At 42.5% G+C, this 26,383-nt stretch overlaps 1 long non-coding RNA gene across 1 annotated transcript; it reads left to right on the top strand.

Moving 5' to 3' along the window:
* Nucleotides 1-20,921: 20,921 nt before the first annotated feature.
* LOC134393810 (uncharacterized) lies at nucleotides 20,922-24,858 on the top strand. Its single transcript, XR_010025103.1, has 3 exons — nucleotides 20,922-20,980; nucleotides 22,946-23,063; nucleotides 24,625-24,858. It is a non-coding gene; the product is annotated as an uncharacterized LOC134393810 (long non-coding RNA).
* The last annotated feature ends 1,525 nt before the right edge of the window (nucleotides 24,859-26,383 follow it).

Here is a 26,383-nt window from a genome sequence, read left to right as displayed (position 1 = left end):
GCTCTTGGATCCAGAACTGTCACTTGAGGCACAGGTGAACTCAGTGGCAAAGAGTACTTTTTATCAGCTAAGGCTGATATACCAACTGTGCCCTTATCTGGACACAGATAACCTAGCTACAGTTATCCATGCTCTCTTAACCTCTCATTTGGATTACTGCAATGTGATATGTAAGGCTGCCTTTGAAAATGGTCCAGAAACTTCAACAGGTACAAAACAGGGCAGCACGTTTGCTAACAGGGACTGGCCAATGAGACCGCATCATGCCAGTCCTTTTCCAACTTCACTGGCTGCCAGTCCAGATCTGGGCCTGATTCAAAGTGCTGATATTAACATTTAAAGCCCTAAACAGCTTGGGACCAGGCTATCTGAAGGAACACCTCCTCCCATATATACCTAACCAGACCCTAAGGTCATCTTCAGGGGTCCTTCTCCTTGAGCCCCTGTTAAAGGAAGTAAGGCAAGTGGCTATCAGAGGAGGGCCTTCTCTGCTGTGGCACCCTGGCTGTGGAATGAGCTCCCTAAGGAGGTTCGCCTGGCACCTACACTATATTCTTTCAGAGGCCAGGTGAAGACCTTTTTATTCTCTCAGCATTTTAACAGTCTATAAATTTAATTTAAACTTTGCTGTTTAAAATTTGTATTTTAAATTTGTATTTCTGCACTGCTGCTGTTTTTATCCTGGTTGTGCTTTTATATTGTATTTTATATCATGTTTTATACTGTTTGTTTTATACTTTGAATGGTTTTAATTTTTGTGAACCGCCCAGGGAGATTCAGCTATTGGGCAGTATAAAAATAATAAATTCACTGGCTCCGTCATATGCAGTTACAAAACTTCCATTCATTTCAGTTGTGCCAGCATTTTACTTTGTAGTCATCATATACAAAAATGTAGGTGAAGAAACTAAGACTGTAGCTCATAGACCATTTACTCAAAACAGTACTGGAGAAATTGATTATTCAGAGGTTTCTACATAGTTTCAGACTCATATCTGAGGTCACCATTTGTAGGCTAGCCCTAAGATACTTGTTTATGAGAGCAGGGTTCACTTCAGGTAGATCCCTTGATTGTCTTGCTTGGTTGGAACCACCAGCATAGTATCTGTCTAATGGGTCTTCTGAAGTAAGTGACTTACTGCCAAATTCAGAAATAAGAAAATAGCGCTTTCACATAGATTATTTCAGCTATTCTTACATATCACTGTAAGAACATATCACCAGAACTGTTGTTTTAAATGGATGCTGCTGTTTTATACTGTTGTTTTTATGTCTCTGGTGGCTTTTAAATTTTGTATACTTTTAATGTTTACTGTTTTTAGCTTTTGTGAACCGCCCAGAGAGATTCAGCTGTGGGGTGGTATATAAATGTAATAAATAAATAAATAAATAAATAAATGAAATAAAAATAAATAAGGTGTAAGTAGGCAAATATTATTACCCACAAGCTATAGGGTTGAGGCTAAAATATATAAGTTGGTCTGAGACCACCTACCAAATTCTTGGCAGTGCTGAAACCTGAACCATCGATTTCCTGCTAGTTGCCGGTCCTCTTGCAATGTTACTTTCACTTTTATCATAACAAACATAGAACAAAAGTGATGATAATAGGCACGACCTCCCATTGGAGACAACTGAATTATCCTACCAGATAGCCCAGTTTAACAAGTGGATCTGAAAATATCACCAATGAAGCACCAAATAGTTCAGAAGATGTATTTTACTGAAACAGTTGTGTTGATAGGATAGCAAGCTTTTGAGTTACACGGATCACCACTTCAAACAGGACGGACGCTACCTCACAAAGCAATCCAAGTATGACCTATTCCCATAATGCAGGGGGGGTCATTTCCATTATAATTCTTTAACATATATAGTCATCGTGACGCCAAACACACACACACACCACCACCCTAAGCAAATAAACTAAAATCATGGTATGTAATGTAAACCGTGCAAATGATTACCATGGGAACCTATCTTTATTGTTATTACAAATAAATGCCTGTCTCTGGAGCTGAATTGTTTCTGCGTGAAGTTTTGGATTGGAAGGAATACCGCACATGTCCCGGACATATGGAAAATATAACCTAATGTCCTTCCTGAAGAGTGGACGGGGAGGGTGTGTGTGTGTACGGAGCGCAGGACTCTTCTGCACGTTTAAGGTTTAATAGGATCACGAGACACTTAATCACACAGGGCGCGCTCACGCTAGAAGAACCGGCTTGTGCGCTGCCAGGTTTCTCCAGCGCTGTGAACCCCGCGGAGCGGCGCGCCTCGGGCGATTTACGAGCACTAGAATGTACCAGAAATGATGCTCGGCCAGGGAAAGGGGCCTGTTGGTGCTGGGACGCGCTCAGCCTGCCCCCGGGCGGAGAGGCGGGAGGGAGAGCTTGGTTCTTGGGAAGCTGCCCGGGAGCTGCGGTAACAGGCGACGGAGGTTTCTCTCTCCTTTCCCGAAGCTGGGAGTTTGTTGTGATGATCCTTGCTGTTGGTTGCAGGGAAAGCCCAGAGACACCCACCGCGCAGGGGGATGATGATGATGATGATGATGATGGCGGCGGCAGCAAGGCATGGACTGGAGCCAGGCCGCGCTCGCCCGTCGCGGCGGGAGCCAATAAGGAGTTGCTCGTGAGGCCGCAGCAGGCGAGGCGAGGCGGGTGGCGTGTTTACAACAACAAACAGAAGCAGCTCTCCGGCGCAGTTTCTAGGCAAGGGAGGAGGAGGAGGAGGAGGAGGAGCTTGGCGCGCCGTCCCCGTCGGCAGCCCGTCGGCGTTCCTGCCGCTTGAGCTCATCGGCCAAATTCAGCGATTGATGCCGCCGCGTGGCCGAGGATCTGGGCCACGGGGGCGGGAGGAATGGGGCCAACTGCTATTTCCAGGTTTCCCCGTCACGCAGACGGTGACAGCAGCGTCGGCGAGCTCGCCTGGCGTGGGGAATGGGGCGATTCTCAGCCTAGGAGAGGCTTGAAGGCGGCAGGGACGGCCTGTCGGTTCCATTTCTCAGTGCCCAGATTATATAAATTAACTCCCGGCCTGGAGGCGGCGAGGCGCAAGCCCAAACGTGGGACAAAAACTGGAATAGCACCCCGTAGATCAACCTTCCCCAATCTGGCGCCCTCCAGATGTGTTGGACTGTGGCTCCTAGAATCCCCCAGTTCTGGGAGTTGTAGTCCAACACATATGGGCCCTGGCTCAACGATCGTGGCCCACGTTATTAGCAGAGCTGAAAAAGTCCCCTCCCCAGGTTACTAGCCTACCCTTCAGACGAGGAGGACCCTTTTACAGATCAAATCTATCGGGTTGTAGCCAATGTTAGTCCTACGTAGACTAGAGCCATTGAAATAAATGGAACTTAAGTTAGACTAACATGGGATACAACCCATCATTTTATTTTACAGATAGCATTGGATTAACATTTTGATCATGGCCCTATCATTAGGCCAAGTGAGGTGGGCTGCCCAAGAGGCAGCTGACTTTGGATGTCATGAAAGGACAGCAAAATGTTTGTAATTTAATTTGTTATTGTCGTATTTTTACTCTCAGGGAGGGGTAGATGTTCTTGTGGGATTCTCTGCCCTCAGGTGACACAGTAATTTGACCGGCCTTGAATACTATGCACCTTGGGAGGGTGAGGCATGAGTATTTATTGCTTTGGCTCAGGCAACAAAATGACCTTAAGCATGCCCTGCTTTGACCACATGTGGTTGATCGTTTTCTACAGAATTTTTAACCCCATGTAGTTTCTTTCATTTCCTTCACACAATGAACTTGTAACTAAGATCTGACTTCATCATTCACAGAGGAAATTGCCAAAGGAGTCATGGTTTAGCCTGGATTATTATTATCCAGGTTTCAGTGCTGTACATTTTTCTTAAATCCCAACTGTTAAGAAGAGCAAGCTTTATGAGGAATAGTTGAAAATGTATACACCAATCAACACAGTAACTGAAAATCCAAAATTTAAAAAGCACACAACTCTCAGGTCCTATAAATATCAAGGTATTTTTTGGCATGAAGCTGTACAGGAATGTTGTTGGAGTATGCAGAGTTTATTGTGGGTGGGGGGGTTGAACTCCCAGGGTAGATTCCAACTAAAGGCCTACTTAGAGTAGAGCTATTGAAATGTATGCGACTTAAGTCTCATTCATCTCAATGGGTCTACTCTAAGTAGGACTTTAGTTGCATTCTACCCCAATAAGCTGGACTGTTGAATTCTGATGAACAATTCAATAGACACTCTTACATTTTTATTTGTTTTGTTTTTTTTATTTTCTGAATGTTTTGTAAACCATCTTGGCTGGCTTCAGGATGGTGGTAATACAACACAATATAATACGATACAATAAATAACCATCACTAGCAATGCATCTTAAGACTATAAAAGTCATGCTGAAATCATCCCCTAAAGGACATTGCTGTATTGATAATATTAAACTATGGAGTTATGTTCTGAAATAAGGATTCTGTGAGTGTATTATGAAATTGTTTTGCTTTCATTTATAAAACCACTTCTCATGATTCCATCAAGCTGTAGTGCAGAGGTAGGCCACCTGATGCCCTCTAGATGTGTTTGACTACAACTCCCAGAACTCCCAACCATTGGCCATTCTGACAGAGGCTTATGGGAGCTGTAGTCCAAAACATCTGGAGGGCACTAGGTTAGGGAAGGCTAGTCTAATGTGACCAAGGAACAGGATTCATTCTGGGATTATACAGATATGAGCAAAATTGCAGTGATCAACTTCTTTCAAATAAAATGTGATTTTTAAAATAAAGATAATGTAGTGATTTTACAAGACAATTCTGCATTGACCCCTACATTGCAATTTACTTTAAAGCAGTGAATACAGGTAGGATAGCAATGGACAATGGTCAGGATAGGGTTAGGCCAAAGCCTCTAGTGTATGATGAATGGACTGCTAACATAGTTTGACCATGAAGGAAAATTATTTACATACAAAGCAACATGACCAGGAACCAATTCTCACAGATATCTTGATTTTTCATACCTTACAACTGTTACTACATTCCTTCTATGTTAAAATGTTTGCCAACACTGATAATATACACACTCTGAGCAAGTGCAATTTTGCATTTTAAGCTCACTTAAATCATGACTAGAGGAATAAAATGGAGTTTATTTCTGCTACGCCTCAGATCTGCCACTCTCTGAGTAGTCATTGCAGGGGGGGGGGCTGCGGTGCTCTGGACTTTGGCCACAGGACCTAAACCTAGCTGTACCACTGCTTGAAGGACTTTTAAAACAGCTCATCAGCTCCTTGTTCAATAGGTTTCTGCAAACTGTTCCAATCCAAGTTGAGTATTTGTCAAAATAAACCCATTTATAGAAAATCTTTGTAGCAAAAAGATGGAGTTAATTTTATTATTTCATTCTTACAGTTATACCCCATCTCCCCCCACCCCCACAAGGAGCTCCAGAAAGTACAACGGTTTCTCCACTGCCCATTTTTTCTCCATAACAACCCTGCATTGTCATTTAGTGTGAAATACGGGTTGTATCCAATGTTAAGTCTAACTCAATTCCCTTTCATTTCAATGGATTTACTATAAGTAGGACTAACTTTAGATATAATCCAATGACTGGTCCAGGGTCACCAAGCAAGCTTCATGACCGAGTGGAGATTTCGGGGAGACAGGGTGTTTGCAGTGGGGGAGCAATTTGTTTAAAACATTTCAGGAGGAAACAAATATTTCCACTAGAACGGGTTATTAGATTTTATTTCTAGGATACCAAATGAATAACGTTCAGGGCTTCCACCTATCTGATAAATCTTTCTAAAAGCAAGAAAACTGGACACACATACCATGAGATTGTGGTTTCCTCAAAGCATTGCGCACACACATTTATGCTACTTGTGCGCACACCAGACGAAAGAGGAAGGTTATTGCTGTGCTTATCAACATGCACAACCACAGTGACAAGCAGAGTCATAACAGAAAACCATAACAATTCACATGGCTAAGCTAGCTCTTACTATTGTTGTCTACCCAGCCAAGCCTATGTGTGAAAAGTTGCTATGCTTATGGCCAGAACTCACCACTACATTCTCTGTATTGTTTGTTCTGTGTTGGCAAGGACTTTCCAGTTGGGACTGGCCTCAACGCCGCTATATGTTTGCTGAACAAAGCAGGAGACCCGCCCTAAGAACAAATAAGGGTTATAGATATATAATACACATGGGATGACAGACAAGGCATAGGTGGTGGAGCAGGAAGAAAAAATAAGCCTCCCCTCTCCAATGTATACACAAAATAATGGCATGCCAGCAACAATAACTGCTGTAAGGAAGGAAGATAACTACACACTAATAGTTGTGCCTGCAATATTGCCCCAAAATGCAATATTCCTACTCTCCCCACCCACCCTGTCATTTTCCTTTTGTCTCCCACCACCAAAGTGGAGACATTGGACAGTGAACAGCCAACTGGTGTACCCTCTTCTTTCCTGAATCTCCCGCTGTACTGCCCTTGTCCAGATGTCAGCAAAGTTGGGGAAAGGGCTACACCATAGAATCATCATAGAATGGCAGAGTTGCAAGGGACCTACAAGGCCATTGACTCCAACCCCCTGCTCAATGCAGGAATCCACCCTAAAGCATCCCTGACAGATGATTGTCCAGCTGCCTCTTGAATGCCTCTAGTGTGGGAGAGCCCACAACCTCCCTAGGTAACTGATTCCATTGTCGTACTGTTCTAACAGTCAGGAAGTTTTTCCTGATGTCCAGCTGGAATCTGGCTTCCTTTAACTTGAGCCCATTATTCCGTGTCCTGCACTTTGGGAGGATCGAGAAGAGATTCTGGCCTTCCTCTGTGTGAGAACCTTTTAAGTATTTGAAGAGTGCTATCATGTCTCCCCTCAATCTTCTCTTCTCCATGCTAAAAATGCCCAGTTCTTTCAGTCTCTCTTCATAGGGCTTTGTTTTCAGACCCCTGATCATCCTGGTTCCCCTCCTCTGACCACGCTCCAGCTTGTCTGCGTCCTTCTTGAATTGTGGAGCCCAGAACTGGATGCAGTACCCTAGATGAGGCCTAACCAGGACCGAATAGAGAGGAACCAGTACCTCACGTGATTTGGAAGCTATACTTCTCTTAATGCAGCCCAAAATAGCATTTGCCTTTCTTGCAGCCATATCGCACTGTTGGCTCATATTCAGCTTGCGATCTACAACAATTCCAAGATCCTTCTTGTTTGTAGTATTGCTGAGCCAAGTATCCCCCATCTTGTAACTGTGCATTTGGTTTCTATTTCCTAGACGTAGAACTTGGCATTTATCCCTATTAAATTATTGATAAGCGTTCCCTGCACCTCCTCGTCCAAATCATTAATAAAAATGTTGAAGAGCACTGGGCCCAGGACTGAGCCCTGTGATACCCCACTCGTTGCCTCTCTCCAGTTTGAAAAGGTTCCATTGATAAGTACTCTTTGAGTCTGATTCTGCAGCCAACTGTGAATCCACCTAATAGTTGTACCATCTAGCCCACCTTTAGCTCAGAATGTCATGTGGTACTTTGTCAAAAGCTTTGCTGAAGTCAAGATATATGTCAATATACCTTCCAGCCTTCTGTGCCCCAAACAGAGGAGAAGCACAGTCTCTCCTGCCCTTCTCCAAAGCATTCTAACAAGACTAACAAGACTGGAAGGAGTTTGCAAAGGAAAGCATATTTCTGTCCCATCCCCCCGTTCTATCCCAATTTGAGTGTGGCTGTTGGTATATTGTGCAGGCACAACTTAACAGTCTATAAATGTAATTTTATCTTGGCTGTTTTAAATTTGTATTTTAAAATTGTATTTCCGCACTGCTGCTGATTTTATCCTGCTTTGTGTTTTTATATTGTATTTTATATCATGTTTTAATACCGTTTGTTTTATATTTTGAATGGCTTTTAATTTGCGTGAACCGCCCAGAGAGCTTCACCTATTGGGCAGTATAAAAATGCAATAAATAAATAATAAATAAATAATAAATACTTGACTGGTGTTTATATATATATATGAGATGCCCCAAATCACATACAACTTCAGAGGTAAAACAGACAATCCAACTTCTGTCTCTCGCATCCCAGTCAAGAACTCTGTTCTTCTGCTGGTTCACATCAAGCTGTCCAGGAAGGGTGGGAGGAAGGCATTCTGTTTAAAAGCAAAGGCCACTGTGTTGGCCCTAAGCAAAATTCCAAAATCTATATTAGTGTAATACCTTTATTAGGCCAATCAAAAGATCACCAAAAATGTGCAAGCTTTAGCAATGCCCACTTACATGTACAAACATCAATCACCTAGCAATTAAAACATGTTAAGATTGCTGCCCATTCTCACCCACTATGCCAATTTTTGTCATTCCTGCCATGGTGCATCTAACTTAGCTTTGAAGCTATTATCTGGAACACTCACAATTGGAGGGGATGGGTCCATTATCATAGTAAAATGGCAACAAGGAAGAGGGCATTTTCAATGGTGGCCTCTCAGACTATGGATGCTCTCCCCAGTGATGCCCACTTGGTGCCAACTTTGTCATCTTTGTGGTGCCATCTCAAGACTCGATTCCCAGGCATGTGAATACATATGATGGGTTAGACCCCTGCAGGGTTACAACAGCACTGCTATTCTCACTACACACATAGCATCACAAGAGAATTTTGCCACCTTGCATGTTCCAGATTAAGGGAGCTCATTCAGGGTGCCTTGATTACTGAACTCCCTCCCCGACAATCCAAATTCACTGTCACTTGGTACAGGAAAAAGACTTAATATGAATTATAAGTTACTTGGTATTGATTTATATTTTTGCTTTCTTAGATCACAGATCTCAGCTCCCTCCTGCAGCATAAATCAACTCTAAACAACTCTTGGTTGGAACAGCAGCTATTAGGACAACTGAACTGTACCCTGTTCCCATGACAGATTTGCCCTCTCTCAATACTTGCTTGTCACTCATCCATAGCAGGAAAGCAGGATGTGGGCAATCAAATTACATATAAATGGACTTCCCTTTCATAATAAGTGAGAAAGATATTGATGTGTGGATGTGTGCAGGTGACTGCTGTGGTTTTGTGCTAAGCCTGTAGTTGTGGCCAGCAAAGCCTGGCCTATACATTATACTTATCACATGAAGACCACTTGAAATAGTCTCGGTGTAACAGCTTAGTTCCTCCGCTGCCATAATGCCTGGGCACCAGAATATACCTCTACAGCATGTGAAGACACTTGACAGCAGCCACCATCATGAATGAGTAGCATCAGTTGGGGCATCTCTTCATGATGCAGAATTACAACATTGTCACCAGCGCTATGTTTATTTATTATTTGTTTATTATTGCATTTATATCCCACTTTTTTTCCTCCAAGGAACCCAAGGCGGCGTACATAACCCTCCTCCTCTCCATTTTATCCTCACAACAACTCTGTGAGGTAGGTTGGGCTGAGAGGCTGTGACTGGCCCAAAGTCACCCAGTGGGTTTCCATGACCAAGTGGGGGACTAGAACCCGAATCTGCTGACTCCCAGTCTGACACTTTAGCCACTACACTACACCACAGGTTATAGTGGCACTACTACAAGGTTGTTATCACACAGAGTCTAGTTTAAATTGTCCTTACATTCACATGGGAAGTGTGAGAGGACAGTAAAAGACAAATTCGCAGGAAGCAAGAAACAGTGAGATGGGATTACCCAGATACAATAAAATTGCCAATCTAAGCACCTTTACTTGGGTATGAGCCCCACTGAACTCAATGAAACTGCTCTTGGAATCATGTCATAAATAAAATGCTAACCACATAACAGGAACTGATCAATGCTTGTATGAAAAATCATTTTCAGCAAAACAAATAATATTGTTCTTTTCCAGATTCAGGAAATAATCGGAGTACTGTACTTTCTGGAACTACAAGAGGAGCATGAAGTATAATCCGGTAGGGTCTAATAGTAAACCAAAGCCCATTATCACACCCAAAGGCATTAAGCATATTTTATAGCACTGGGGTTGTTGTGTAATGGGACTGCATGTTCCTAATGGGCTTGCAGTCCATTAATTTTTAATGGACAAAGGTCACTCAAGGACTCTGCCATTCGGAAAGCCATGTCTCATTTCTCCAATCAGAAACATGAATACAGTAATACTAATAATATCACAGCAGAAGACAGCAGTTCAAAGTAAATTTTTTCCAATCATTGTAGAAGCCTCATCCAACCCCAGTATAGGCTTGGTCAAAGCTATTTAAGTGCTGATTTTCTCTTACTTTCTGTAATGCCTCTTACTCAAGTGTCACTTCCCAGGTTACTTTACTTTAGTTCCTTAAAAAAAAAAAGATATGGCTCTCTGAAATGGCAGGTTAGTTCTCCTGCACAACTGCCATTGCACCGGAGTTGCACAGGTCAGTTTCCCAGTACATTGGGCACCACATTAATTTGTGTCTGTATCCCTGTGTTGTTGGGGTCATAGAATCCTAAAGTTGAAAGGGACTTAAGAGATCATCTAGTCCATCCCCCTGCTCAGTGGAGGCTCTACACTGCATGATGCAGCTATGGCATCCCTGACAGAAGATCTTATGGGATGGACTATTTTAAGCAGATTAAAATAGCACCAGCAGGAAAAAAACACCACACACACACACACACACACACACACACACACACACGAGCCAATCTGTTCCACTGCCCAACTGCCCTCATTGTTAAGAAGTTTTTCCTAATGTTTAGCTAAAAACTGCTTCCCTGCAACTTCCATCCACTGGTTCTAGTTTTGCTTTCTGGTGCAACCAAGAACAAATCTGTTCCATCTTCTGCATGACAGCCTTTCAGTTATTTGATGACGGCTATCATTTGTATTTCCCACCTGAGACCCCAATATATCTTGAGTTGTCCCTACACACACTCCTGGTTGGTCACTGTAGGGCAGATGATTTTCTTCCCAGGATGCTGCATCACTGTCTATGACACTGCTGCACTCTAAATATAAAACCAGCTGGACAATCTGAACAAGATCCACTCATTTTGCTTTGTTCCCATGTACTGTGATGATGGTTGGGAGGTCCAGTGTAGACTGAAGCATTTCATAAAGATGGAACTGTGGGGACCAGAAACACTGGCATCTGGACATAGACCTTAGTTAACCTAGGAACTAGGCTGGTTCACTCACATACATATGGAGTATTTGGCACAGTATCATCTCTGCTTCCATGTCCTCTTCCGAACGTGGAACAATAGCTATGTCCCAAGGACCTGAAAAAAGGCTCCATTCACTCTTTTTGAAAGCCAGCATGAAAATACAGTGATAATGACATACATCTGTTGTAGCTAAAAACAAACAGATTGGAACGGAAGATGCTGGCTGCTCATTTTAGAAAAGCTTACAGACAGCACTGGACAGCAAAATGCATGAATATTATACAAAGTCAGTAGAAGCTGTTATCTTTGCGAGAGAATCTTCCCGTGCAAGAATAAAGATGTCTAAAAGAGTAGGACGTTGGTTGTTCGATGCTTTCCACTAAACTTGGGTTTCCTGATGTCAGAAAACTCTTGCTCTTTTATGGCTAAGGTATTTGCAATAGTCCCACATTAAATGTAAAGCAAAGGCTATGTTTCTGTGATTGCTATCACAAAATAAAGTAAGCCTAGGTTTATATTTAGCAATTACTCCCATAGCCTGTCTTACAAGTAATAATCAAACCACTGACAATGCTCAAAGTAGCCAGATAATTCTCTTATCATCTCAATTATTGCAAAGGCTAAAGCTTTACAAACATTGTAATTATTATTTTGGTAGGCTTGCCATCTGAACCCGGAGAGTTCTGGCACTAAAAAAATATGTCTGGATACTCAAAATCTTTCATCCTGCCTTGTTTACCATTTTAGCCCATGATGCTCACACAATGTTGTCCCTGTCTTGTAGTCATCTTGCTTCTTTCCCTACATTTTCTGTGTTTTTCTGGGGTGGGGAAAGTGTGGTATTTTTTCCCCATGCGGGATAAAACCGCCATTTCATCCCTGTGTATTGCCATCCTCATGCTATGTCACAGAACGTCCCTTCTTGGGGGCATGTCCATTGAAGGGCGGTCTTGCTGGCGAAAGAGGAGGGTGGAGCGGTTCTCCTCTAGCAGCGTGCCGAGTCAGTTGAATGGACTTTTGCTGCTCCAACCCCACTCTCATTGCTCTATCATCCACCCATTTCAACTTCCCTCTTTTTTTTTTTTTTTTTTGCCTGCTGTATGAGGTGCCCAGCCAATGAAATGCTAAATCACTAACTTTAGGTAACAAAACCAGAGGAGGAGGGAAGGCACTCATGTCCATCAGAATGTCCATCAACCATAAGAACCAATGAACTGGAGGGGGAAGGAATCATAGAATCATAGAATAGCAGAGTTGGAAGGGGCCTACAAGGCCATCGAGTCCAACCCCCTGCTCAATGCAGGAATCCACCCTAAAGCATCCCGGAGAAGGGGTGGGGTGGGGAAACGATAGCGCGAGCCAGTGAAAAGATAAGCAAGGCGAAATAACACAACAATGTAAAAGTGACTAGCGCTTAACGTGCTAATGAAATTGTGGATGCATACCAGGGGGGAAAAAGGTGTGATGGCGCTCCTGATCTGCACAGCCCCCATCTCAAAATTCATCTCTGAAGCTCATTTTCACAGTATTACCAGTCATCTCTTGGCAGTAATGCAGGTGAAACAAATTTCTTGCAGGAACTGCTATATCAAAACTATGCTTCTGGGAAGGTGGGGGCAGAAAAGAAAGAATAAGTAACATTCAAACAATTGAAAATTCATGCAAAGTTATGTGCAGGGAGTTACTAATTGAAAATACACAGCAGGCTCTGTACAAAAATCTTTACAAGGCTGTGCAGTAGACAACGCTAGTGCCTCTTAGCAATAGATATATGGATATATGGAGCCTGTATTCTCCGTAATAAGTAACACTTGGACAAATGAATGAAATTGTCTTCAAATTAATGTACTAAAGGTAGAGCACCAGCAGTCCCGAGAAGGATACACTTCAACATACTCTCTCATCTGCCAAAATAGATTATAAAAATGTGTTAATGCGATATTAAGATATACATCTTGCAAGTGCAAACAATTATATATTCATCATGCGAATGCATGTATGTATATAATATATATAATCTTGCAAGTGCAAAGAAACAATCATGGCACTATAACTTGTTTATCAATTTTGGTGAACCGCCCAGGGAGCTTTGGCTATTGGGCAGTATAAAAATTCAAAAAATAAATAATAAATAAATAAACTTCAGCTATGAAAATATCTAAAATGAAGACAAAGCACCTACACTAAAAGTGCAACTGAACTTTAAAGCATACAGACATTGTGTTGCTTTGATGCTTTTGGAGAGCTACTGATTGCTTTTTTATATTTCCTGCCACAACTAGCAGATTTTAAAATTGTGGGTGCTGGCTGATAAGATAAGCATTAGCTACTGTTACATTTCCTGTAGATTCAAAGCTGTAGGCTACTGTTATTTATCATAAGTTAATATTTCATGATAAAAATACATTATGACATGCTATCAAGCACAGTCTCTCTCAGTTCTTTGGCTTTTTAAAATTTTATTTCCAGCAGAATATAGGTCATAGTCCTCCATCCAGTTGTCACCAATCCTCTGTTTCAAAATGGATTCTTTTCTTTTGCCTCATCCAAAAATAATTCTTCTGCATTACTGAGGAATGGAAGGGTTGTTCGCCAACATGGCACAACTGAAGACTACTAGATTCGAAAGGTATTCAGACTTTTACAGTCTTCGAGGGATGATGAGAGAGCACCCCCTTTCCTTCACAAGAGAGCTAGTATTGGAATGGCACATATAAGATCATGTGCAACATTCTAAATTCCCAGGAATATCAATACACCCAGGCAGGGAGTTACCTTCACATTGCACCAGTCAGCTATCCTATAATGGGGCACATTCATCTCTGAAGGCTGTTCCCCCCACCAATCTTACAACTGCAGTCCAATGCCTCAGAATAAGCCCTATTCAACACAGCAGCACTTACTTGTGAGTAAGCCTGCATAGGGCTGGACTTTTACGTTTTCTCAAAGGCAGCAACAGAAAAACAATGGTCACCACCAGTAGCTATTCCAGCAAACTGCAGCAGAGGGGAATGAGGTGGAAAGCAAGGCCATTCTACCAGCCATGCTGAAAAACCACTTGCTTCTTTTTTTTCTCCTTCCCATCCCTTTTTCCTTTTGTGTCATGATTTTTGTTTTTTGGATTGCAAGTCTGCAGGGTCTTTGTCTTTTTTGTTGATTGTATGTAAGCCATTCCAGGAGCCTTTTGGCTGAGGAGAAGGATATAAATGATTCAAGACACAATAGGCAACTTGTGGGCCTTCAGATGTTTCAACCTGCAACTCCCATCACCATTAGCGATGCTGGCTAGGGCTAATGAGAGCTATAGGCCAAAACATGCAATAACCCTGCTATGTCTAACATGTATAAGTGTGAAGGTCTGCCTTCTCTCTGGGACAAATTGGGATTCATCCATCAGCCTGAATTGTTTTCGTTAACTGCTAAGACCCACTGTGCTCCTAGGACTTTTTAAAGCCAATGTTGTCTCTATGTAGCCATGTGGACTATCAAGATCCATACTGTGTACTCCCTAGAACCCTTTAATTTGTGGGTCTTGCTTACCCACCCACAACAGCAAGCGATTTTGTGGGGCTTTCCTTACACTTGCTATCAACACACTTAGGGTATCCACTGAACTGAACCAGCCTCTTTTGGTAATAATTGGATTTCCCCAAAATGAAGGAATCCTGCAATTCTTTTAAGTAGAAATTTTAACAATCTATCAAATGCTCTAAACTGCAGAATACGAAAACTACAATACAGGCTATAATACCTTAATTAAATGTGCATTGCCTCTGAAGTAGGAAGAAAGAGTAAAAGCAACAGCAGAATATTTATTTATTTATTTATTTATTGCATTTATATCCCACCTTTTTTCCTTCAAGGCGGTGTACATAATCCTCCTTCTCTTCATTTTTATCCTCACAATAACAACCCTGTGAGGTAGGTTAGTCTGAGAGTCTGTGACTGGCCCAAAGTCACCCAGTGGGTTTCCATGGCCGAGTGGGGACTAGAACCCAGTTCTCCCGACTCCTGAAGCAAAATTACCACAACTGTCAACAGTGCGCACCTTTTGGGAAGGGAGCCACTAGGTGCATATGCTGTTGATAGTTCATCTGTTGGGTGTTCCCAGAGATTATATTTCAGGGAAAGCCCAATTATATCTTTAAAAAGGCCCAGGCCTTGCATGCAACGAGGCGAGTTAAACTTGTTCTGCAGCTTCACCTCCTTAATTGGCATCTAATCCAAAGAACACAACACTGACCTCCGCCTTTCCAGGTTGCCCGTATGGGAATATTGTGTCTTATCAACCATGGCAGGAAAAGTAAAAGGTGGCTGGGGGCGGGGGCGGGGGGCGGGGGATTTTGAACAGACAAATGGCAGGAAGAGAAGATATTGAACCATCCTTCTTTGCTCCCCACTCAACCCCAGTCATCTGCTTCCAATTTCAAACTCGCAAGGCTGGGAGTTTCATATAAAACAGAGATGAAGAATTGCACAACTGTCTGTCACCTGGAATTTGGCCCTAACTCAAGGCCTTTTCTGTCAATGTTTTTTTCACACCCCTGGAGCAAGTTCTCATTGTGAGCATGTTTCCAAACAGTCACTACACAGTGAACACCCCCATGTTAGAGAAAAGTGTGAAAGAAACAGGAGATCCTTCCACCTACATAACAGCAGTAGCAGTACAAATGGATTCTCTCTAGATAAGGGTTACCCCCTAATGTTTCTTCACTCCTTTTCTTTTAGTCATGAGACGTAGGTTCAAACACACAGGAATACTGATATAACCCATTCTTCTTAGTATCGGTGCAATATCCCATCCCCACCCATCACCTCTATTGCGGTGTAAAAGGGCTGCCCTTTCAGTCTTGCTTAAAAAGTCTTGCAAGGCGTATACTGTAATTGTGTGTGGGAGAGCAGCTGTGCCAGTATAACTCTAACTAGGGGCTCATCTACACCAAGCAGGATATTCCAGTATGAAAGTGGTATATAAAAGGCAGGATCTACACTACTGCTTTATGGCGGTATTGAAGTGCACTGTTGGGGCCCATGACACATTCCATATACTGCTCTCATACCACTTTCATAGTGTTATGTCTTGTGCACAGTTGTCAGTGCACTTCAGTACACTATAAAGCAGTAGTGTGGCTCCTGACTTTTATATACCGCTTTCATAGCGCTTTCATCGTGGAATATCCTGCTTGGTGTAGATGAGCCCTAAGATTCAAATCTCATTTCCCCAACTGGAGCCTGCAGTAGAGTTGGAGCTGGTGTGTGTGAGCTCCATCAGATGAGCGTTTCATTGCACACTCGTTATTGGGCACTCACGGATTTTTCACAGGTCTCTCTCACGTCGTCTGCTTCCCGTGCACCTCCCACCCCTTCTAGCCTTCTTCGCGCCACAAAAAAATGCCTCAGAAAGTCCAACTTATTTTTAAGGACAGAACTTGCCACTATCTTCCGCTGTGTGCAGAAGAAGCAGCGGGGTCAAAACGGCCAACTGAATGGGCCATGTGCAAGTTGTTTACTTCCTCTTTCAAAAGAGGAAGTAATGAGGGACAAATGCGTGGGCAGAGAAGTGACAGTAAGTAATCGCAATTTTCCTTTATGTGACGATGCTGTGTGTGTGCGCACGCACATGCTTTGCTGTACACCCATAATTTTGTGGTGTAGTGACTAAAGTATTGGACTGGGAGTCGGGAGATCCGGGTTCTAGTCCCCACTCGGCTATGGAAAGCCATGGGGTGGCTTTGGGCCAGTCACAGACTCTCAGCCCAACCTACCTCACAGGGTTGATGTTGGGAGGATAAAATAGAGAGGAGGAAGATTATGTACACTGCCTTGGGTTCCTTGAAGTAAAAAAAGGCAGGATAGAAATGCAATAAATAAATAATTTTTTATTCAGTGATCCATCGCAACTCAGATAATCAGAAGAGAATGATTAGCATGATGATACTTTATAACTAATGGCTGCAGTTTGTGAGATGCCTATCATGCTGTTTTTGGTTCAAATCAACTATTTATTTGTTTCATTCCTAAGTGCCTAATAATTAATGCTCTATTGGCAGATTACAAACAGTTAAAAACCTAAAATGCCATAGAACAGTTAAAACTATAAAATGCAATACAGATATTTAAAAGAATAAAATACAATATGATGCAAAACAATGTACCAGAGGGTTCAATAAAACAGCCATAAAAATATAGAACTAGGCCTCTAAAATGTCACATCTGTCTTTCTTCAGCGAGGTACCTGGAGGAGGGCTTCTGAAGGTTCAAGCAGATACATGTGGGAGGAGACATTCCTTTAGATACTTTCGTCTCAAGCCATTTAGGGCTTTGAATTTGGCTCAGAAACAGAATGGAGTCAATGCAGTTGATGAAACACTGGCATCAAATGATTATATCAAGCAACCATTCAAATGACACACAAGGGATTCCAGGGGCAAGCAGGGACAACCCCTCCATTTCCCCAGGATAACAGAGACCCCAGTTATCCCAATTTTGCAAACGGTCCTGGGACCATACCAAGGACCATGGGTGGTGTGGCACCCACTCCTGGCTTCTCCCTTCCTCCCAAGTAGCAGGTCTGGGCACGGAGCTGCACAGGAAGGCTCCATGCCCATGGGAGTGGGGGAGGGCAACAATTTCACCATCCCTAGGATGGTGGGGTGGGTGGGCACTTCTCTCCTCTCTTTTTTTACCTTTTTTTCTGCGTGACCAGGCTCCTCTTTAAAAACGAATAAGTGGCAGCCACGTGATGTCCCTCTTCCCTTCTGGGATGTCACACTAAGGCTTTAGCTAGACCTAAGGATTATCCTAGGCAAATGGAGGGGTCATCCCTGCCTACTCCCGGGATACCCTGTGTCATTTGGATGCACAGGGATGATCCCAGGACGATCCTAGGATATAGGCCTGGTCTAGCTATGGCCTAAGTCTGTGATCCTCCCCACTCCCACTACACCCTTAGGTGTAGATGAGACCATGAAGGTGGAAAATAACTTCTTTGCCGCTGTCACACTGTGAGCTTGATAAGGAGCTCTAACCAGTGTTCTGTTGGATTCAGCACGAGTCTTTCTCCACTTGCATTCCAGCTGACAGCCTAATTGCTTCACTGCCCTCAGCTCCAAGGTGTACCAAGGAGTTGATTTAGCTCTGTAAAGAGGAAGGGGGCACTTGGGCATGATCATGTCATCTGCCCTAGACAATTCCATGTGACCAGGGTTTTGACAGGAGCACCAGTCATACCAACGGAAAAATCCCCCATAGCCCTTTGGAACCCACTAGTCTTCATTAGTCTCCGGTGGGTGGAGGTTGGGAATTCTAATAGCTCTCCCCACCTTTGCAGAGGGTAAAAGCTGCTGAAAGTCTAAACCTCAACAGATAGGTCTAACTATGACAAAGGGGTAGATATTAAATCCCCCACTTTCAGATCACCATCTTCCTGCCCAACTGAGAAAAGCAAATGCAGAGTGTGACCTGCTGCATGCATTGGGCCAATTATATTTTGGGACAGCCCCATGGTTGTTGTCATGTCATCTGTAATGTCCTGAGCTTCACCAGATTGGACAGCTTCGGCATGGATATTGTGGTCCCCCAAGACAATCATACTGTGAGTCCTCAGAACCAAGACTATCTCTATCAGCAGCAGAGTGGGTGGTACTGCCTCACTTTGCTAGCATCTCTCCACAGGCCTTAATCCACAGGGGAAGAGCCACAGCCCAAGATTATTTCTAAGTAACAGCACGTCTAACAGTCCTGCTGAGTTCAACATTAGAAAGGACAAGTTTTGGAAACATGAGAACAGAGTCATCACAGATTGTGAGTGGTCCAAAGAGAGTGAATGGTGCTATGTTTGGTGCCCAGTAAACATAAAGATATCTGGATGTGGAATTGCATTGTCTAGACCACACTACCAAGTACATCTTACACAAGATACAAAAGTGAAAAGTGTTAGCTACGTTCTGAATAGCTGTGATAAATGCATAAATGGGGTGTGATGTGCCAACAATGAAAGTGCAACTTTAAGGAAAACTGTCTAGAGCTTGCACAATGTTTCACCAACAACTGCATATTTATTGTGCAAAAGTATTTATTTGGAAAGATTGTCAGTCAAGAATAGGCAGGAAGAATGGGTCAGGCAGGAATCAGATATGCTGCCTACAGATTGTGCTCCACCCCACAGCAGGAAGGAACAGAATGAGCAATAAAACTGACCTAGCCCTCTGAATGTGGTGTTAGTTCTACTAGGATAGTTTACACATAGTACCCGCCAGAGTTTAAAAAAATTACAAGTGTCATTGGACAAAGGAAGTAATAATGTATAACTTCTTTTGAAAGAAATCACTGGGCAGAACCAAAGAAAAAGTGGAGGGAGGAAAGACAGTAAGAGATAAAGCATGAAATGGGTAAAGTTAAATTCATGTTTGAGTGCATTTTCTCTCTTCACTAGATAAGGAACACATATTGACAAACACGTTGATGAATGAATATACATACACATGCAAAACTCAGGTGTGTTGCCACGCACAAGTATGTATTCAAATATAGTGGTGCATATACAGACAGAGAAGTTCATGTACACAATGTGGAAAAACTAATATAGACATGTTATTACACTGATAGCAATGCACTTCACAATTTCTGAAAAGGTGACAATTAGCACAAAATCCATATGCAGAGATTGTCACATCTGACTTACTCACATCACTCTATGTTGTGGAAAAGTACAATTGGCCACAGATCTCCCATGTGAGTATCCTGCATTTCCATGCAGCAAAAACCCAGCACTCAAAATCATCAGATATGACAATCTAGGTGCAAGTTTTCTGCTAGTTCTTACAGACTGTGCTGCCTTCCATGTTTGGCGAATAGCTTGTGAAAAACCCACTCTTCAAATGCATAGTTGTGCAAAAGGGAGAGCTGTACATGTGTTCCCTATATTGCGGCACTCAGTATGCTGTAGTGGATAGAATGTTGGAATGGGTGTCAGGAGATCTGGGTTCTAGTCCCCATGAAAGCTCACTGGGAGACTCTGGGCCAGTCACAGACTCTCAGCCCAACCTATAATGGTATCAAACAGCTGATACCACATTAACACACACGGGTTATGTGTGAACATACTCCTGTGTATCTTACAGGCACAATAAGAGCTATGTCGGGACACAAAAGGGGTCTGCCCTAAATGCAGCTTTCCCCCACTTACCGCACTAAGAAGCCCGAAATGAGAAAGATGCCCCTCACTTTTTAAAGAAGGAGCAGTCAAAGGCAGGCCTGGCGCTACCATTAGGCCAACTAGGCAGCCACCTAGACGCAGACCTCAGTACTGCCCTTTAAGGGTCACAGTTCTATACAAATTAGCTGTTTTAAGAAAAAAAATAGTAAAAGTTAAATATAATAGTTCAGAAACTCTTCTTGAACAGCTGAATCGAAGTTGGCAATTTGGCCAGGGTGGGTGGATGGGTGCAGGCCCTGGTCAAAGGTACCACCAACTATCTGCGTCGTGCTCCCTCGCCGCCTGAATCACCCGCTCAGGGCCAGGTGGATTCACCTGTTCAGACCTGAGCAAAACGCACCCTCTCTCCGCCCACCCCCCCTTCATCGGCCAATCCTGCCTCTGTTGCCGAGGCTTGTCCGGCGAACTGACGTTGCTCAAAAGACGACGGAACGTTGAGCACTCCCAAACCCATTGACGTCAGTGCGTGGTATCCACGGAAACGAACTCTGCGACGTCATCTCCTTCTCGCCCTTCCCCTTTAGAAAGCTGTAACAACGCAGACTGCGGCGTCACCCGCCGGGAGGAGGAGGAGGAGGCCCTAGTTGTCATAGCAGCACTAGGAGGTGGGGCTCGGTCGCCAAAGCAGCGAAGAAGGTAGGGCTGGTTGCCATGGTAGCGGGAAAACTGTTTTGTTTTGGGGTGGAGCTGTAATTAAAAAGCGCTCGCTTAGGGCAACGGGGGCATTCGAGGTAGCGAGGGCCCGCGCAGCGGGTTTGTTTTGTCTTCGAAGCTCCCGGGCTGGGCGTTTCGAGTAGACGCCCCAGGAACAACTGGAGGAAAGGTGGAGGGTGTGGGAGTCCGAATGCTCTCTTCATTCTGGGGAAGGTGCGCGAATAATAGTATGTGGCTACACGCATATTCGAAGATCTGGACCTTGGGTTGCATCCAGTGTTACTCCTACTTAGAGTAGACCCATTGAAAAGAATGGGACTTAAGTCAGACTACCAGCGGCTACAACCCACTGTAGCCTCAGCCAAAGAGAGCCCGATGCTATCTGCAATGCGCCCGCCTCTCCCACAGCAAAAAGTCGGGGGAAGGAGGCGGGCCTGTTGTATTTTCCTCCTTCCCTCAAGTGGAGGAACGTGAGGAAACACACACGCGCACAAAAGGGAAACCCAAGTCTGACGCGCCGAGCAACCCTTGAATGAACTCTTTTCTATGGTCTCGTAAACAACCAAGCAATGAAATCTACGTTCTAAAAGTTTCAGAGCTTTCTTTTTCTTCGTGATCGAAGGATAAAGCACCATGATTCAAAATGAGAAAGAGATGTATATAATTTAGTTTGTGATCAAGTGACTGCACGAGCACGGGCTATAACTGACAAACACATTTATAATATAGTTGTTGTTTTTAATTGTTACTTAATAGATTTTTTCCCATGGAAGTGGCCTCCAAACAGTGAGGCTTGTGATTCTTTGTGCATCAACGCTTCCTTTCTGAGACATACATGCGTTCTCACAGTGTTGTTTTGAAATTTGTGGACAGGAAAGGTACATGAGGCAAGATTGTTGGTTGTTTTTATCAATGGCCAAACCCATGAATTGCTTTAAAGATCACGTTTACTCACTACATGGCTTTGGGGCAGACCTAAACTTGTTTGAACTTGGAAATTCCTAGTTAAATTGATGTCTCAGAGCCAAGGTATTATTCTGTAAATTATATTCCCATTCCAAAATAAATTTCAGCAGTTGATCACTGTTTCATAGAAAGGGTTAAAAGTAGCCTTCCCAAAGCTGATGCTCTCCCGATGTGTTTGACTACAATTGCCCTAATCCCCAGCTGACATGACCTGACTGTCCATGTTGGATGTTGTTGTCTAACAAATCTGAAACTCCTGGAAGGCTGTGGTGAAATAATCAGTTTCTGAGCATGCTTCAACTGATAGTCTGCTTAATGCTGATGCAAAACCGGCACATAAACACAATCTTGATTTCCATTCTGAGCAAGAAGAGTTTTGAGCAAAGGAGATCTTGTTGAAATTCCAGGCATAATATGCTTGGAAAATTCATATCCTGAGCCTGTTAATTTTTAATTTCAGTGTCATAAATACTTATTCAATTAAACATTCAATAGAATCAAAACATCACAAAAACAATGTTAAAGTGATCATTTGAAAATGTATTCTACAAAATATTATTTGTTCACTGTATTGCATAGCTGTGATATATACATGGGTATTCTGCCACCTGCCTGTGTGAGTAAAAAACATATGCTCTTTTACCAAAGAGTGAAAGTTGGTCTAGTAAAAAATTATTATCTCACCTCATTTGTATGTTGAATGCTTTGGTTTTCTAATATCCAGTGTTTAATCAAATACTGAAGATAATATTAAAAGTCCTAGTGAGCTTTTCCCTCTGTAACACCACAGTCATTTTGTTAGCCTTAAAGCTCCAACCCTTGGAATCATGATAATCTTGGAACCAGTGATTTATTTTAAATAAATTTCCAGCCCTGGTGTGTGACAAAAGGTTTCAAATAAGATTTTGAAAAAAGCTAATTAAAAACCATTGGCAAATGACATGAATAATATTTCTAAAGTACCCTTTCTTTTTATTTCAGACTTACGATTTTTGAACAGCTGAATCATGTTATTTGAATTGGAGTTGGCAACACTATCCATGTCTGCTAAACATACAGGGAAGTTTCTCTAGTCAGATTAGGGAAGACTCACCTACAGGTAGTTCCCAGGATGACTCCTACAAATTGCTATTGAAAAGATATGAGATCTGTGGCAGTTTTCAATGCTTTGTTGACATGACAAACCTAGGAGTAATCATTGTCTGGTAGGAAAGAAGGGAATGTGTGGGTTTAAAGGTACAGGCGTCCTGGCACTGGCCCAGTTTGGTAATTCTCTGCATCTTAATCCCTTCTTCAACCCTCAGGTGCCAACACAATTACCCAGGTTATGATTGTTGCTGTAAATTTTACTTCACCTCTGCTTGATTTGGCTGGTGAATGATTACAAGGTTCCTACACCACACCTACCTTGCTAATAAGCAGAATTTATAGATGGGGATTCCCTCATCACAAACTGCTAGGCGGGGTGGCAATCCCTTTGGTTTTATCATAGAAAATGAATACGTAACAGAAGAAAATGTTGGTAATCTGTAAAGTGCATGTCCTCAGCATAATGACATGGGCAAATGGGCAGCCATTCTGGAATAGTGATAACTTTCTGTAAAAAGGAGGAAGTGGTTTCTGTCATGTCTAAGAGTGTAATCAGACAAGCATTTTATTGCATGCTCTTTACTGGGCACTCATGGATTTTTGCAGGTCCTACTCATGATGTCGTCTACCTCTCGTGTGTCTCCTGCCCCTTCTAGCCTTCTTCCCTTGACAAAAAAAGACACCGATAAGTCTGATTCATTTTTAGAATTGGAAGCTGCCCCTATCTCCTGTGTGCAGAGAAGCAGCACAATAAAAATGGCCCACTGAATGGGTCACATGGACGTTGTTTACTTTGTTTTTATTCTCCATCATCAGATGGGGAGAAAATCACAGTTCCCTGCCGCTTCTCTGCCCCTGTTCCTGTCCCACATTACTTCCTCTTTCTTCCCAGGGAACAAAGAGGAAGTAAACAAAGACCACGTGACTCATTCAGGAGCCATTTTTATTGCGCTGCTTTTTGTGCACACAGCAAGAAACAGCAGCACATTCCTTTTCCAAAAAAAAAAAAAAAAGTCAGATTAAAAGGGATACATTTTGTGACGGAACAAAGACAAACAGGAGCAGGAGGCAAATGTCGTTGTCTAAAGGACATGTGAAAAACTCTGAGTTGTTTGTAGTGGGCATGGGATAAAATGCTCGTCTGTTGAACCCCTCCTTGAGAAGGAGGAAGTATTGTGCAACAGAAGCGAGGGCGGAGAAGCAACAGTAAGGAACCATGACTCCCCCTCTGTCTGATGGAGCTCTAAGGTGGCAATCCTGAACATACTTACTTGTGAGTAAGCTTGATTTAATTTAATTCTGAGTAAACATTCATAGGATCAGGATGCTCATCATCTGATTAAATACAGCTCTGAACATTTGATGTTGAAATGTCTCTCTCATCCAAAGTCCATTTATTTATTTATTTATTTATTTATTTATTTATTATGACTTTAGTCCACCTGATAACAAGAAATTCTCTGGGCAGATTACTTATTGATCAGCCTGATCTACCAAAATGTCAGATGAATTCAGCCTTTGCATCAGTGAAACTCTTCTGTAACCAAGGATAAATTGTACCCAATTTACAGAGAGCGCCTTCTCCCTTACCAACCTGCCCGGTCACTGAGGTCATCCGAGGGCCTGATCCTGGTGGTTCCACCCAGATCCATCCTCCGATTGGAATCCACCAGGGGAAGAGCCTTCAGCGTGGTGGCACCCCTCCTGTGGAATTCCCTGCCTCTGGAGGTCAGGCAGGCTCTGACCTTGTACTCTTTTCGGCGCCTCCTGAAAACATCTTTATTCCAAGAAGCCTTTCTTTAACATGCAGCCTTGGATTTCTGATTTTTGCTTCTTTTTAAATTTTGTTTTAACTTTTATTCTGTTTTTATTTTCATTTTACCTTGTACACCGCTCCGAAATTTTTCAATGGGGAGCAGTATATAAATATTCTAAATAAATTCTAAATAATAATAAATAAATTGCCTTACTCTGCCCTTCTCCTTCCTCCGCACCCATTCCCAGTGCAAAAGCATCATAAATTGTAAAAAAAAAAAAGGGGGGGGAGGAAAGAAAAAATGTGAATTATATTTCTGTCATCATTGTTGTCCTTATTTCCATGGTATTAAAAGCTTTGCCTGCTGATTTCTGCAAGTTGCTGTTGAAAGTATAGAAGCAGGCCAGACTGATATTATTCCTAGCCATTTGGCTACTCTATGTATTTATGTCCTTTTCTAGACTACAGTTTATTATTAGCTAATACTAATTAGCTGTAGTTTATTATTAGTAATAACAGCCAGATATGAGACTCCAAATTCCGTAAGGAAATCTAGTTTTTATGTTTTCAACTTTTCCCCACTCACCACTGAGGAAAAGCTTCCCATAAAGTGATGATGTGATAATCATTTATCTATGCAACCATCTAGCATGTTGATCTTGTTCATTAGTAGGTCTCAGAATGTGCTGAAAGAGGCAGGGAAAAATGATCTGAATGACGCACATGACATCATTGTATTTCCTTGCATAATACTTAGCCTGTTTCTAGACTTGCTCAATATCTGGCAAAATCCAGACTATACTGGATGTTTTGTTCGTTCATTTGGGGGAACAGCCAATGATGATACGGATATTTTCTTTTTTAGTTGGTTTTTAAGTGATCTTACAATAAGTATGTACCCAATTTGAAATGAGGGAAAGATGGATGAGGTATATCAATAGTGCTGATTAAAATAACAATTACATACTGTCCTCAGATAATCCTTTTTTCTTTTCTTTTTTGAGGGCAGCAGGGAGGGAAAAGGACTACTCTTGATTCCATAGTCCCATATGATTATTTGGTAAATCTCGTCACTGATTTCTGAATGCTAGAACTGAGATTTAACTATAGATTTGAATAGCATGTTAAGATTATTTTTGCGTCATATGTATTTTAGATATGACATCAGGTTTAAGGGCAATTTCCTATCTTTCATACTTACAGGTAGATTTTTTTAGTTGTGTGAATTTGTTCATTTTTGTAAATGATTTCTTTGCTCTCTTGGGTAATTGGTTTTCTAGGTGATGATTATAATGTTACACTCCTGCACCCCAGTCCTGAGAGGTGAACTTACAGGGGCTTCTGCACTTATTCAGACTTCAGCTTCCTTGAAGGGCAATAGAGACTTCTAGTGTTTCTTTTTAAAAAAATTAGTTTATTTACGCTGCTCAGGATGAAGACCTACAACAACACAACTCCAAGGAAACTGTGCTTCCTCTCCCCTGCCCTGCGAGCTTCTTCTGCCAGACAAAAGTCACTCTCCTTTTTGTCTTAGATTCACCCTTCCTTCAGATTCATTTCCTCTTATCCCCTCA

The sequence above is a fragment of the Elgaria multicarinata genome, chromosome 2, assembly GCF_023053635.1.
Source record: "Elgaria multicarinata webbii isolate HBS135686 ecotype San Diego chromosome 2, rElgMul1.1.pri, whole genome shotgun sequence".
NCBI classification, from domain to species: Eukaryota; Metazoa; Chordata; class Lepidosauria; order Squamata; family Anguidae; genus Elgaria; species Elgaria multicarinata.
This window is presented reverse-complemented; position numbering and strand designations above follow the sequence as displayed.